This window comes from Myotis nattereri (genome assembly GCF_964212035.1).
Source record: "Myotis nattereri genome assembly, chromosome: 2".
NCBI lineage: Eukaryota > Metazoa > Chordata > Mammalia > Chiroptera > Vespertilionidae > Myotis > Myotis nattereri.
The window spans coordinates 88,504,481-88,518,915 of NC_138076.1; the positions used below are offsets into that span (position 1 = coordinate 88,504,481).

The 14,435-nt window shown below is 38.2% G+C and overlaps 1 protein-coding gene across 8 annotated transcripts in view; it reads right to left on the reverse strand.

The window, feature by feature from the left end:
- CAB39L (calcium binding protein 39 like) overlaps nt 1-14,435 on the reverse strand; it is a 151,868-nt gene that overhangs the window by 104,156 nt on the left and 33,277 nt on the right. For 2 of the 8 annotated variants that reach the window (XM_081082798.1, XM_081082799.1), the window contains one exon: nt 6,273-6,409. The exons of 3 other annotated variants lie outside the window; for them this stretch is intronic. The gene's annotated coding sequence lies outside the window, so the exon portion shown is untranslated. Of the gene's footprint in view, nt 1-6,272; nt 6,569-14,435 lie in introns of those variants that run through there. 3 more of the 8 variants (XM_081082797.1, XM_081082803.1, XM_081082801.1) reach the window with 2 other exon arrangements.

Here is a 14,435-nt window from a genome sequence, read left to right on the forward strand (position 1 = left end):
TAAAAATCTATAGAGAGAAGGAGAGTCAAGATGGCAGCATAGGTAAATGCAGTATTTGTCTCCTCCCACAACCACATCAAAATTACAACTAAACCACAGATCAACCATCATTCAGAACTGCCTGAAATCTGGCTGAACAGAAGTCCTACATTTAGAGAATTAAATAAGAAGCCATGTTGAGACTAGTAGGAGGAGTGGAGGTGCAGAATGGCCTGTTGTTGAGACTAATAGGAGGAGTGAAGGCACAGAATGGCCTGGTCCAAGAACTACATGTGGCCCTTTTTTTTTTTTTTTTTTAAATCAGGGAGGGATATCTTGGCTACAGAGGTCCCCCGTAAGGAGCAAGGGATCTCAGCCCGACACCAGACCTCTCAGCCCAGGGTTCCAGTGCTGGAAAGAGAAGTCACTGTAACTTCAGTTTATAAACATCAGTGGGTATTGTGACTAAGTGACATGGAGGGTTGCTGGAGTTGCAGGCAGTCCCTCTTAAAGGGCCCATGCATGGACTTAGCCTCCCTCTGAGCTCCAGTGCTGGGGTAGCAGCTTATCTGGCATCAGGGCAAGAACTGGGAGCAGCTATTTCCCAGACAAAAGTGCTAGAAGAGGACATTGTTCTTTTGCTGAGATCGCCCCATCACAGTGCTGACAGACAGGTGCCATATCTGAGTTTCCATTAATCTAGTCCACCCTGGTGATTCCCTGAGATTCCACCTCACCCAATTTGCAGGCCCCCCACAAGCTTTTTCCAGTGGATTTACAATATGAATGGCCTATCCTAGCTCAGGATTCAGACTTTCCTAAAATCTCTCAAACAAGCAGCATTTGGCCTTGGTATGCCACATACCTCTGGATAAGTGGCGCCAGGCCTGGAACTAGCAGCAGCTTGCCACGGTTCACAGATTGGCCTCTCCTGGACACCTCCAAGCCCAACACCTTGGGGATGTCTGCCTGCCAGCTTAGGCCTGATCCCCCCTGACCCCCCCTCCCCCGCCCCCGGTGGACATTCCTCTCACAGTCTGGGACCCCTCTCGCAATTCAGGATCCCTCGCTCCTTATCACCCGCCTGCTCGCTGCTCCTTACCGTTCGGCTCGCTGCTCCTTAGTACTGCCACGGAGGCAGGAGAGGGTCCTGCCACCACCACTGTGCTCACCAGCTATAAGCCCAGCTCCTGGCTGAGCGGTACTCCCCCTGTGGGAACGCAGTGACCACCAGAGGCAGCTCCTGCATTTAGCGTCTGTCCCCTGGTGGTCAGTGTGCATCATAGCTGGTGGTTCCACCAGTCATTCCGCTGTTTGGTCAATTTGCATATTAGGGTTTTATTATATAGGAAGGATTCAATCCTTCACCAAGCCATCCTTTTAATTGTATATATCCACAGAACAATTTCTGGAATGTGGCTCAGCTAATGTTAATGGTATTATCTGAATTATGAAATTTGTAAAACATTAAAATTTTTTCTATCTTGGTGTTTTTCTGCATTATTTATGAGTACATTTCTTCTTTCCTGAAACAATAAAGAGATTTGAGGAAAAACCCAAATAACTAAGCTAGAAAAGATCTCAGTAGGAAAACTTATCTTATTAAAAAAGATATTTTTTTATTGAATTTTTAGAGAGGGAGTAAGGGAGAGGAATAGAGAGATAGAAACAATGATTAGCTCTTCCTGCAAAGCCCCGCCCCAACCCCCCAGTGGGGATTTAGCCTGCAACCCAGGCATTTGCCCTGACCATGAATCAAACTTGGTTCATGGGTCTATGCTCAACCATTGAGCCACACCAGCTGGGCAGAAAAACCTATCTTGTTTTAAATAGAAAAATTAAATATCATTAAAATGTCAATTATTCCACAAGCCTTTGGTTTGATACAATTCCAATCGCAAGTCAAAAAATTTTTTGGTAACTATATTAGGCATACCAAAAAGCAAGGACAACAAATTTTAAGTAAAACGTGCACAGGAAAAACAGACCAATAGAACAAAAGAGCCCAGATACAGATGTTAAAATAAGTTACAAGTGACTGTCAAATTTCTTTTTTTTTAAATATATTTTCATTGATTTCAGAGAGTAAGGGAGAGATAGATAGATAGATAGATAGATAGAAACATCAATGATGAGAATCATTGATTGGCTGCCTCCTGCATGCCCTCCTACTGGCAATCTAGCCCACAACCAGGGCATGTGCCCTGACTGGTTCATAGGTCAGTGCTCAACCCTGAACCACACAGGCCAGGCCAAATTTCTTGATGTAAAATTGTCTATTTTTAGAAGTGATAAAATAATCTCAAAGAAAAAGACTGACATGTCAGAGTCCATATAAATATGCTACAAATCTAATAAAATTTTTGAATTTTTATGGATGAAATAAAATTATAGGCAAATAAGAGAAATTCTGTGATATGAATATAAACGGTAGAGGGTTAATCTATATATATAAAAGGCTAATTGGCAAAGTGTGCCCTCGGGAGTTCGACCGGGAGATGGGGAGTTCAATCACTTGCTATGATGACTTTTCCAGAAAAAACAACCAGTAATTTTCATTCATTAGTAACATTTCTGTTGACAGCTCCAGTCATTTGTTGGAGCTAAAATTTTCTACACCTATTAGATATTAATGATTGTCAATAAATAATAATTTTACATTCAAATTTTATAATCTCAATTTATAGCGGAGATCTGAAGCTAGGTTAGTATTCTCGAAATCTAGTAACTGTAGCCCAGCTGGTGTAGCTCAGTGGTTGAGCGTTGACCTAGGAACCAGAAGGTCACAATTCGATTCCCAGTCAAGGGCACATGCCCAGGTTAAGGGTTCAATCCCCAGTATGGGGTGTGCAAGAGGCAGTCACTCAATGATTCCCTCTCATCACTGATGTTTCTCTCTCTCGCTCTCTCCCTCTCCCTTCCTCTCTGAAATCAATAAAAATATTTTAAAAATTAAAACAAAATAAAAACTAGTAACTGTAATCAAACATCAGATCTCTGAAATTCACAATGGTTATTCTTCACAACAGAATTATCAAAGGAAACTCAAAATTCACTTTTATTTTTAGTCTTTACTCTAAGTACATACATAACAATCACCAAATTTTGACTAGATACTGTTATTGGTATTAAGGCAAGGCTTTTGGTTATAGTGTGAAATATAACTATTTCATAGCTTCAGTAAGCCCTTGTGCCTGTCTATGAACTGTCAATCTATAAAAACATTAACATGGGAGAGTAGAGATGAAAGTAATTTAGCTGAAGATAACTTGCATCCTATAGATTTCCAGGTGTGTAGTTTTTCTGGCTGGGTAGGTTAATATAGACTTTCATATTTCCAAAGGTGCAAAAGCCTAGAAGAGTTTTTGCTAGAAGCTTAAGACATATACGTCACAAAACTGAAAAGTATATTATATCATTCAAAAGCAGTAAAGATTTCAGCTTAAATCAATTATTTTCATTACTGATGGAATACTAAGTAGGACCACAATGAAAAAGCATTTGATAGCTTTTTCCGCTTGCTAAAGAAATATCAGTAAATATTATCTTTAAGCTACATTTTAAATACATATGTACATGTATATGTAAACAGAGATCCATATCTTAGAAATGAAAAACTGTCTAAACTATTTCACCTTATTTTATTCAATCAATCAATCAATATTTATTAAGCAACTATTGTATACCATTTAGGAATACTCAAAAGAATTACTTTTTAAATAATTTGCCACATAAAAGAATTGTAATTCCTGAACTTCTCTGAATTTTTTTCATGTAGTGGTAGGTTTATTTTAATTTATAAAAAATTAACAAAGAAAGTGTAGTGTTTTTTAATCAAATGGAAAAGTCTTTCTGTACAATATAAGGATCATACAATATAAGTGTAATCTTCATTCATTGCCTATTTATTTTGTTATTGATTTTTATATCTGTTCATTGCATTACTAATTTAAAAATTTTATATCTTGGCACTTTAGAGGAACTTTTAGAGTAACTAACCTTAATTTGCAACCTAATTGGAATTTTCCAAATAAGCCACATTTCTTCTTATGGGTCCTAGTACACACAGGCAAATACATAATTCTTTTGAGTTAAAGTTGATACCTTACTTCAGAATGTCTTATGTACTCAAGATACCTAGCTGGTAAATTGCTTTCCCTCATCAGCATCCCTACTCATTCAGGATTACCAACAAGTTATCCTACGTTCTTTTCTTTTTCGCTTAATAGTTAGGTCTATTCTGTATTACTAGTACATTGCTTTGTTAGAGTCTCACATTTCAATCAGTTCTTGTCAGGTCATCTCTCTCATAATGAAAACTATGTGCCCTTAACCCCCTCTACTTTTTAGAATAATCTGGAAAAATTACTCCGTTCCATTTTTTGTGAAATAAATAAAGAGTTTAGTCTTCATCTTGTATCTATTTATTAGATACCTACTTATGTGTCAGAACACTGGGCTAGACCGCTGAAATAAATGATAAGCATAAAAGCAATGGCTAGAAATATTTCTGTAGCAAGGAAAAGAATAATCACTGATTTTACATGAGCTTAGATCTCATAAACAGTGCAATTAATCTTGAAAAGCTCTTGAAGCTAGAAATCCAATTTATAAGCATTCTTCCAAATATCCATCCATCTCTTAGTAAACTTGCTTTTCTTCAAGCATTAATAGTTAGGATAAAGATAATGTCTCATTCAACATAATTGTTTTTATATTTAGTTTCATCACTAAAACTAATTTTCTAGTATTTTTCAGGATGGCAATGGTTTTGCTACCATGTGAGTAAAACATATTCTTAGGCTATAATAAAAGCCAACAATAATTTGTTAAATTGATTCCCAAGGAACATGGGTCCCAAATTCTCAACAACCGACTCACAAAAAAACTTCTCAAATACAAAATATTTGTAAACTGGGCATAACTTATTCTTTATTTCTATACGAGCTTAAGAAATGGTGCCACCACTAACATAATAACAATGAATTGTTAGTTTAAAATAATTTTCAAGATTATGAAGTTGTGTGCCAGTCTTCTATCAGTCCAAGAAGGACTGAGTGTGGGAAATTCTGTAAAGAAGTAAAAGTTGGTTTGTGATATTATCTCTATTGTATTTACTTTTGACTTTAAATGCAAGATCCTTGTCCAGAAAAGGTTTCCACAGACTAGCTGAGCTTCTTATTATACATAGATCAACAAGCTAAAAAAAAAAAAAATCCCACAAAACAAAACCTGTTCTACTGGCTTCCATATACATAGAGGAAATATTAGAGAAAGGATAGCCATTTTATATTATGTCTAGGGTACAAATCCTTTTAATATGTGTACTGACAGTCTGCTGAAGTTTTCATTTCAGCTGAGTTGTTCTGTTAAAAGAACTTACTTGAATCAGTAAGGACATTTTTTGAGGCTGGCAAAGTGCAGATTAGAAACTTTGCTTAGAATGGTACATCTTTACACAATGACTCAGTTTAGCAGCTAACAATATATACTTCCTTCCTCCAGCAGAAGAATGATTACACGCCTTCCCTTGATGCCCTTAAAATGAGATATGTAAAATTAGCATACACTCTGCTATGCTAAGTTTATATCAGAATGTGAATACATATTTTAAGAGTTTCTTTTTCTTTTTTCTGCTCTATTGCTTTCTTACATATATGTGCATCTGGTTATTCTAGTTCTCCAGTGGACCATTATGTGAGAGCTTGGTATCAGCTATAAGAACAATACAACTGCATTATTCCTTAATTTAAAATCCATGTGCATTCATTTTGTAACAAATGGTAAATCTAACATGTAAATTGTCTAATTTTATTTTTATTATGGAACTTTCAAGGGTCATGTGCCACTTGAATCATGAGAATTCTGTAATTTAATAACTGAAAATACCAAATATCACAATGGTAATTTTAAATTTACTGACACTAGGCAGAAAAATATAACTTTTGAATTTTCATTAAGTTGAAAGAGTAAGGTGAAAAATGATATACTGCCATTATTTTATTTTTGGAAACCTGTAAATAAAAACCCGTTTCCAAAATAAGATATTTCACAGACAGAGAATAGTTGGTAGTGGTTCAAGTGTCTTAGGCAACAGAGGAGTATTGTTTTGTAGTCTTTGTTTTTTTAAACCTCTCCTAGTAACAGCAGTTTATCATTTACAAAGAAACAAGGTAACAACATGATTTAAAATGAATATATAAGCAATAACTGTAAAACTTTAACTGAAACTGAAGTTTACCATATCAATTCCATTTCTATGAGCTGGTATAGATAACCTGGTTGATACTCACCAAATGTTATAGAAATCCCAGGCTTGTCTAAGCAACAACAAGTAGACACATGGTGAGGTGCTGAAGACAGCTCTCTCGTGGGCTAAAAGGACTTCAGAAGAAGTAGCCTTTATCTTCCATTCAAAACAGAGTGATTCCTATTACCAAAGCATGGCAGAGAAAAGAGTTTCCACAATCCAGTCTTGACTTTCTGCCTCTGTCTTTGAAGAGTAACAGTTACCACCGAAAAACATTAGCAGAATAGGATCACTTGAACACTCACACAAGGCAGCTGTAAATTTCCACTCTCTTTGCTTGCTCTCAGATTCCAAGCATTGCTTTTAATCTGTCACAGGCAGTTCTGTTTCTGGTCAAACCAGCTTGCTTATGTGTTCTCTTCTCCCTCTCTAACACCCTTTTTAGAAACATAACCACACAGTCATACCTCCCTCTTTTTCTTCCTCTGAACAAATCTTGCAACGTCACAAGAATGTGTATAAGACAATTAAGCTGAGGCAACCTTCATTCTTTGCCAAAAAAAGAGTCTAGGGATAGACAAAACCTTTTTCTCATTACATTTTTTCCCCTTTAAGTCCTATACTTATTCATGCATGGGGTTTTGTCAACCGATTAAACTGGTCTGACCATCTTGTTTAAAAGTGTAAATAAAGGTTTCTAATAAAGGTATGTTGAAAGTGATAATAACAGATTCATCTGCCAATATACTAGTTCCTTAGGGAAGATGTTATTCCCAATCATAATAAGAAAGTGTAGCAAGTAAGTATTCAAATATTTCACCTTGAAATTAAAATACTTTAAAAAATTAATCTTGAGATTTAAAACCTAAGGAGATTTTAGAATTAGAGTATTCATAATTTAAAGATTAATTTTGTGAAAACAATGTATTTTTAAATAGGGTATATATATTTTTAGGGTATATTTTGAAATTTAGAATCAACATTTGAGATTATAAAAGAGAAAATTATAGAGAATATAAAAAATATTGACACTAAAGGTAATAAGTAGAACAGCTTAACCCTGGCCAGTGTAGCTCAGTTGGTTGGAGTGTCGTCCCATACACTGAAAAATTGTGGGTTTGATTCCTAATCAGGGAACATACATAGGCGGTAGGCTCAATCCCTGGTTGGGGCATGTATGGGATGGCAACCGATCGATGTTTCTCTCACATCAATGTCTGTCTCTCTCTCTCTCTCTCTCTCTTTCCCCCCCTCCTCTCTCTCCCTTTCTCTTTCTTTCCCTCCCCCTCTCTCTAAAATCAATAGGGATGTCCTTGGGTGAGGATTTAAATAAATAAATAAATAAATAAATAAATAAATAAATCTACTTATACCATTCATGTGCAAACCTAATGTAATTACTTTGTTACTGAAATATGTCTAAGAATATGAGCTTAAATAAAGTAAAAGGTACATATCTCTACTTTTTTAAACTTTAGAAAGTCTCCTCCCCCTACCGCCCATCACACATATATAAGCATTATTGGTCAGGATGTATAATACCTCTTCAATGAAAATTTAAAAAGCTAAAGGCTACAAATTTTTTTTCATTATTATACACATATAATTACAGAGTAAAATATCCTAAAATTATGGATCTCTTTGTAAGGTTTGGGAATGAGGAATTAGGTAGAAAGCTGAGTGAGATGGTTGGTGACAGGTGTAGGTAGCATTTGCCGGAGTCTTTGGAATTAGGAGGCGATGTACTCAGGTTGGAGTATGTGCTGGGTCTCTGAGAATGCTCGTGAGAGCCTGTTTTAGAGTATTCTGTCCTAACTCCTTAGCTCCAGAGAGTTTTGGGTACTCTGTCTCCTACTGTGTGTTACCAATCAACATTCTTGGGTTCTTCTAATGACCAATACTATGCCCCAATTATAGACATGATAAAATTAGTTATTAGCCCTATTATTAGTTTAATCCTACTCTCTGAAGAACTGAACTATGTCTAAGAATATGAGCTTAAATAAAGTAAGAGGTACATATCTTCACTTTTTTAATTTTTTAAAAATATATTTTCATTGATTTCAGAGAGGAAGGGTGAGGGAGAAATAGAAACATCAACTGGGGATCAAGTCTGCTACCCTTCAGTCTGCAGGCCAACACTCTATTCACTGAGCCAAAACTGCTAGGGCAAGATAAATATCTTTAAGCAGTTGTTTACAATCCTTCAGAAAAACAAGAAAATACAGTGTGGATTACTTCTTAATCTATATAGCATACATTTAATATGTATTTCCTAATATGCACACTTTTGTTTAAATGCACATGAATGGTATAAGCAGATTTATTTATTTATATACACGTTTCTTAATCTAGTTCATTTAGACTTTTAAAATTTAAATATATTATAAGGTAATTCACATCTTAACACATAAGAACTAGTCATCAAAGAAGACTAGAGATTAGTCTGCTGATTATTCCTTCACTTGGTAGTTTTGTAAAATTTAGAGATTTTTTTTTCATTAAAAAAATATTTTTATTGATTTTTAGAGAGAGGAAGATAGGAGAGAGAAACATTAATGTGAGAGCAAAACACTGACTGACTGCCTCCTGCATGCCCCCACCAGGAATCAGGCCCACAACCTGGGCATGTGCCCTGACAGGGAATCAAACTGGCAACCTTTCCATGCAAGGACGATGCCCAACCAACTGAGACACACTGGCAAAGGCTAGAGTTTTATTTCCTACTACAGGCCCGCTGCACAAAATTCATGCACTGGGGGGAGGGGTGGTATCCCTCAGCCCAGCCTGCACCCTCTCCAATCTGGGACCCCTCAGGGGATGTCCGACTGCCCACAGGGATCGGGCCTAAACCGGCAGTCGGACATCACTCTCACAATCCGGAACTGCTGGCTCCCAACAGCTCACCTGCCTGCCTGCCTGATTGCCCCTAACTGCTTCTGCCTGCCATACTGGTCACCCTCTAACCACTCCCCTGTCAGCCTGACTGACATCTAACTGCTCCCCTGCCGGCCCGATTGCCCACAACTGCCCTCCCCTGCCGGCCCGATTGCCCACAACTGCCCTCCCCTGCTGGCCTGGTCACCACTAACTGCCCTCCCCTACAGGCCATCTTATGGTGGCCATCTTGTGTGAGGGTGTGATGGTCAATTTGCATATTACCTCTTTATTATATAGGATTTTTAAAGAAATGGAGATAATCCCAAATCATGAAAAGGAATTAAATGCCCAGTATCTTGCTGAGTCTAAAATTACACTGAAAGAGTTCTGAAATAACTGAAGAAATTCAGAATTTGTAATGGGGGTATAGACACTTGGAATAACTACAAGGTTAATTTTCATAAATCACTTTCAAATTGGGAGATGTTATATTTACTAGGATTCTAAGCCACAAAATAAAGGCATGGTATTCAAAATATATAATAAGACTGAGTACCTATGATTGTGTACAGTTTATATTTGATACCTGCTAAACACCATTTTTAAGATGCATACAAAGGAATTACAAAAAGTGACCTTATAATAGACCACAAAGAAATCAATAAATTATCAAAGGAAACATAGTACAAGCTTCATCTTCTGGACGCAAGATGATAAAATACCTTAAAATTTCTTCAAGGGATAAGTAAAGGTTCTTTTTAAAAAAAAAACCCTCATAATACTTGAAAATGAAAAACAAAACAAAACACCTTGGTAAGCCCTAGGCCAGCCGTGGGCAAACTACGGCCCGCGGGCCGGATCCGGCCCTTTTGAAATGAATAAAACTATTGAAAAAAAAGACCGTACTCTTTTATGTAATGATGTTTACTTTGAATTTATATTAGTTCACACAAACACTCCATCCATGCTTTTGTTCCAGCCCTCCGGTCCAGTTTAAGAACCCATTGTGGCCCTCGAGTCAAAAAGTTTGCCCACCCCTGCCCTAGGCAGTTTGTCTCAGTGGATAGAGTGTGGGCCTCGGGACTGAAGGGTCCCGGGTTTGATTCCAATCAAGGGCACACACCCGGTTGCGCTCTTGATCCCCAGTAGGGGGCATGCAGGAGGCAGCCGATCAATGATTCTCTCTCATCATTGATGTTTCTCTATCTCTCACTTTCCCTTTCTCTCTGAAATTATATATATATATATATATATATATATATATATATATATATATATATATATATATTTTAAAGAACCTTGGTCAGAGGAATAGTGGCATGAGAGATCCACTCGGCCTCTCCCTTTGAAACTTCAACAAGTTGATCAACTATAACTCAACTAAGGACTCCCTGTCAATATAGAAGCAGGCCTGAGAGACCCATGCATTGAAGCATCTAAAGATGGGCAACTAGGAATAAACAGGGAGGCAAGAAGGGAGGAGAACTCAAATGGCCACCTACGCAGCCCTGCGACCAGGAGCTGGCAATCAGTTTGGCCGGAGAGGGGAGGAAACCAGTGGTAGCAGGTCTTCCATGGGCTGGGAGAAACAGAGAGTTTCAGTGGGCTCTCCAGCAGGGTGAGCAGTGCGAACAGCAGCTAAGTCAGCAGAGTCACCCGGGCAAGGACACAGCATAGGGGTTCTGCCGTGGCTGTCCGCCATTGGGTGGTGGTATTTCAGACAAAGAAATGGAGCCACAGAGCACTGCCACTCCTTAGACTCCCAAAGCTCTCCTCTAGTTGTCCTTGGTGTCAGGTAGAGGAGCATATTACCTGCTAACTGACAGTTACTGCAATAGAATTGCAATTGCAATTGTTTCCCTCTCTGATTGATCCCTAGGTGGGGTGCGTGGGGGGCACTCTACAGGGTTTCCATTACAGTGAGTGTAAAACAAACCCCACCCCAAAGCAGTGGGGCTGTACTATCTTACAGAAGCTAAGGAGAGCAACTCTGGTAGGTCACAGAGGTAAAAATCTTGTGCTTCAGCACCACCTACTGGAAAAATAATAGAAAGACCTCTTCGGAGAAAGCTGCTAGATAAAGGACAATAATACAATATAATATATTAGTATGTTTAGACAAGTGGTTCCTAACGTGGGGCACACGCCTCACAGGGGGGCAATTTGAATTTTAAGGGGGGAAATTCAAGAATGAGTTATTAACAGTGAATTTTTTGCATTTCTTATGGCTCTAGGGGCCTCATATACACTATATAAATATATATTGTGACATATTTATACATTTCATTTGTCTATTATATGTTTTGAAACTTTATTTGCAATTTTTTGATATCACTTCATATTATTATTTTTTCAACAACTTCTTAGTGATTTCTTCCTCAGTACTTCAACTGTCCTTTCGTTCTTTTATTTTTCTCTTTCATGGATGCCATGTTCTTTGGAAGCTTGTTTAGACCAAGTTAATGGCCTTTAAGGCTTCCTACACATGAATAGGAGTTCACTTTTTGAATAATGAGAATGATATGTCACAGGGGGGCATCAGGATTTTAGAGATGCTTAGGTGGGGCATGGCCAAAAAAAGATTGAGAACCACTGGCCTAGACAAAGGAGACCAGCAAATACCATGAATAACCACAGTAATGAGGAAGCTCAGGAAGAAAATGAAAAATCTGCAGAAAGAAAGCTGGAACATATGAATAAAATGACAGAGAATTCAAGATTGCCGTTCTGAAAATACTTAACAAGATGTGAGAAAATACAGAAAGGGAGTTCAATGCACTCAGAAAACAAATTAATGAAAAAAATGAATACTTTAGCAAAGATTGAAACTTTAAAAAAGAACCAATCAGTCCTGGCTGGTTTGTTCAGTGCTTAGATTGTTGGCCTGCAGACTGAAGGGTTGTGGATTTGATTCCTGTTCAAGAACACGTACCTTGGTTGCAGGTAACCCAGTCCGGGTAGGGGCTAGTGCGGGAGGCAACCAATCAATGTGTCTCTCTCATGTCAATGTTTCTCTCTCTCTCGCTCTCCCTCCCTCCCTCCCTCCTCCTTCCCTTCCACTCTCTCTAGAATTCAATGAGAAAAAATATCCTCGGGTAAGGATTAAAATGAATGAATGAATGAATGAATGAATGAATGAATGAATAAATAAATAAATAAATAAATAAATAAATGGGCCAATCAGGTCTCTTGAAAATGAAGCACGCAATTAAGGAGATTAAGAGCAAACTACTAAGCATAGGAAGGAGAGCAGACCAGATGGAGGAAAGGATTAGTGACATCGAAGACAGGAATCTAGAAATGATGCAAAGGGAAGGAGAGAGACTTGAGCATAAACACAAAGAAAGAAAGAACTCTATGAGGACTATTTGACTCCATCAGGAAAAGCAATATAAGAACTATAGCCATACCCGATGAAGAAGAGAGGGGAAAAGGAATGGAGAGTTTATTAAATAAATAGTGGATGATAACTTCCCAAATCTATGGGAAGAACTAGATCCTTTGAGACCCGCCAGTGTGGCTCAGTGGTTGAGCATCGACCTATGAACCAGGAGGTCATGGTTTGATTCCTGGTCAGGGCATATGCCCCGTTGGGGGCTCAATCCTCAGTGTGGGGTGTACAGGAGGCAGCCGATCAATTATTCTCTCTCGTCATTGATGTTTCTATTCTCTCTCTCCCTCTCCCTTCCTCACTGAAATCAATACACACACACACACACACACACACACACACACACACACACACGATACCTGAATCCAAGAAGCAAGCAAAACAACTAGTTACCTCAATCCAAAGAGACCCTCTCCATGGTGCATTGTATTGAAACAGTCAAAAATTATTGACAAAGAAAAAATTCTCAAAGCAACCAGGGAAAAGAAGGAGGTGACTTACAAAACCTATAGGATATCATCCAACTTCTCAAGAGAAACTCTACAAGTCAGAAGAGAGTGGAACCAAATATTCAAATGAATAAAGCAAAAAAGTATCAGCCAAAAAATATATATATATATCCAGTGAAGTTAACCTTTAAATATGAAGGAGAAATAAAGACTTTTCTAGACATACAGAAGCTGAGGGGATTTATCACCAGGAAACCTATTGCAGGAAATAATCAAGGGAGTTATTCTACTGGAAACAAAAAGCATAAGGTCAAAACACTATGAGTAAGATCACCAAAAACTTACAGCATAAAAACGGATAATTCAGGAAAACAAAAACATAAAAGGTGAGGGGTTAAAGGTCCAAACTGGCAAATGTGGATTGAGATTAGACACACTCAAAAGAAAAAAAATTATATGTAACAACTTTATTTTTCATAAACTTAATGGTAACCATGCAAAACTCCCCAAATTAAGAAGCATAGCTTTAAAAAAAGAGGAAGAGAAAGGAGTATGGGAAACAACAGACAAAAAAAGAAAAGAAAAGAACCAATGGATACACAGAGCTACCAGAAAACAAAAGATAAAATGGCTATAGGAAATCCTCATACATCAATAATTACCCTAAATATAAATGGTCTGAATTCACCAATAAAGAGGCACAGAGTGGCAGAGTGGATCAAAAAACAAAACCCAACAATATGCTACCTTCAAGAGACACTTCTAAGCTACAAAGACAAAGGTAAATTCAAAGTAAAAGGGTGGAAAATGATTCTCCAAGAAAATAACATCCACAGAAAAGCAGGTATAGCCACTCTTATATCTGACAAAATAGAATTAAAGATAACAAGAGACAAAGATGGACATTTTATAAGGTCAAAGGGGACAATACATCAAGAAAACATAACACTTCTTAATATATATGCACCCAACCAGGAAGCACTGAAATATATAAAACAAATTGAAGGGGAAATCAGGAGCTTTGCAGACCAAAAAAGGCTAAGGGAGTTTATCACAACCAAGCCAGCAATGCAAGAAATGCTAAAGGGAATGCTGTAAAAAGAAGAAATAGAAAGGGAGGAAGGAACATAGGCATAATGAATAGAATGGCTACAAACAAGTACCTATCCTATCTAATAATAGACAACATGGTAATTGACCGCACCTTCGCTATGCCTCCCATCGGCTAATCAGTGTGATATGCAAATTAACTGCCAACGAAGATGGCGGCTAGTTTGCATACTGCAGGCAGGGCAGGACAGTGCCATCCCACCTGCCCCACCACCATCCGTGCCTGCTATCTGCGACCCAGGGTGGCGGGCGTCCGTGTGCGACCCGACCCAGGGTGGTGCAGCAGCAATCGGCCAGCCCACCCGACCTCCATCTGGGCATCCCGTGTGCGACCCGACCCGGGGTGGCCAGGCGGGACAACAGCAATCTGCCGGCC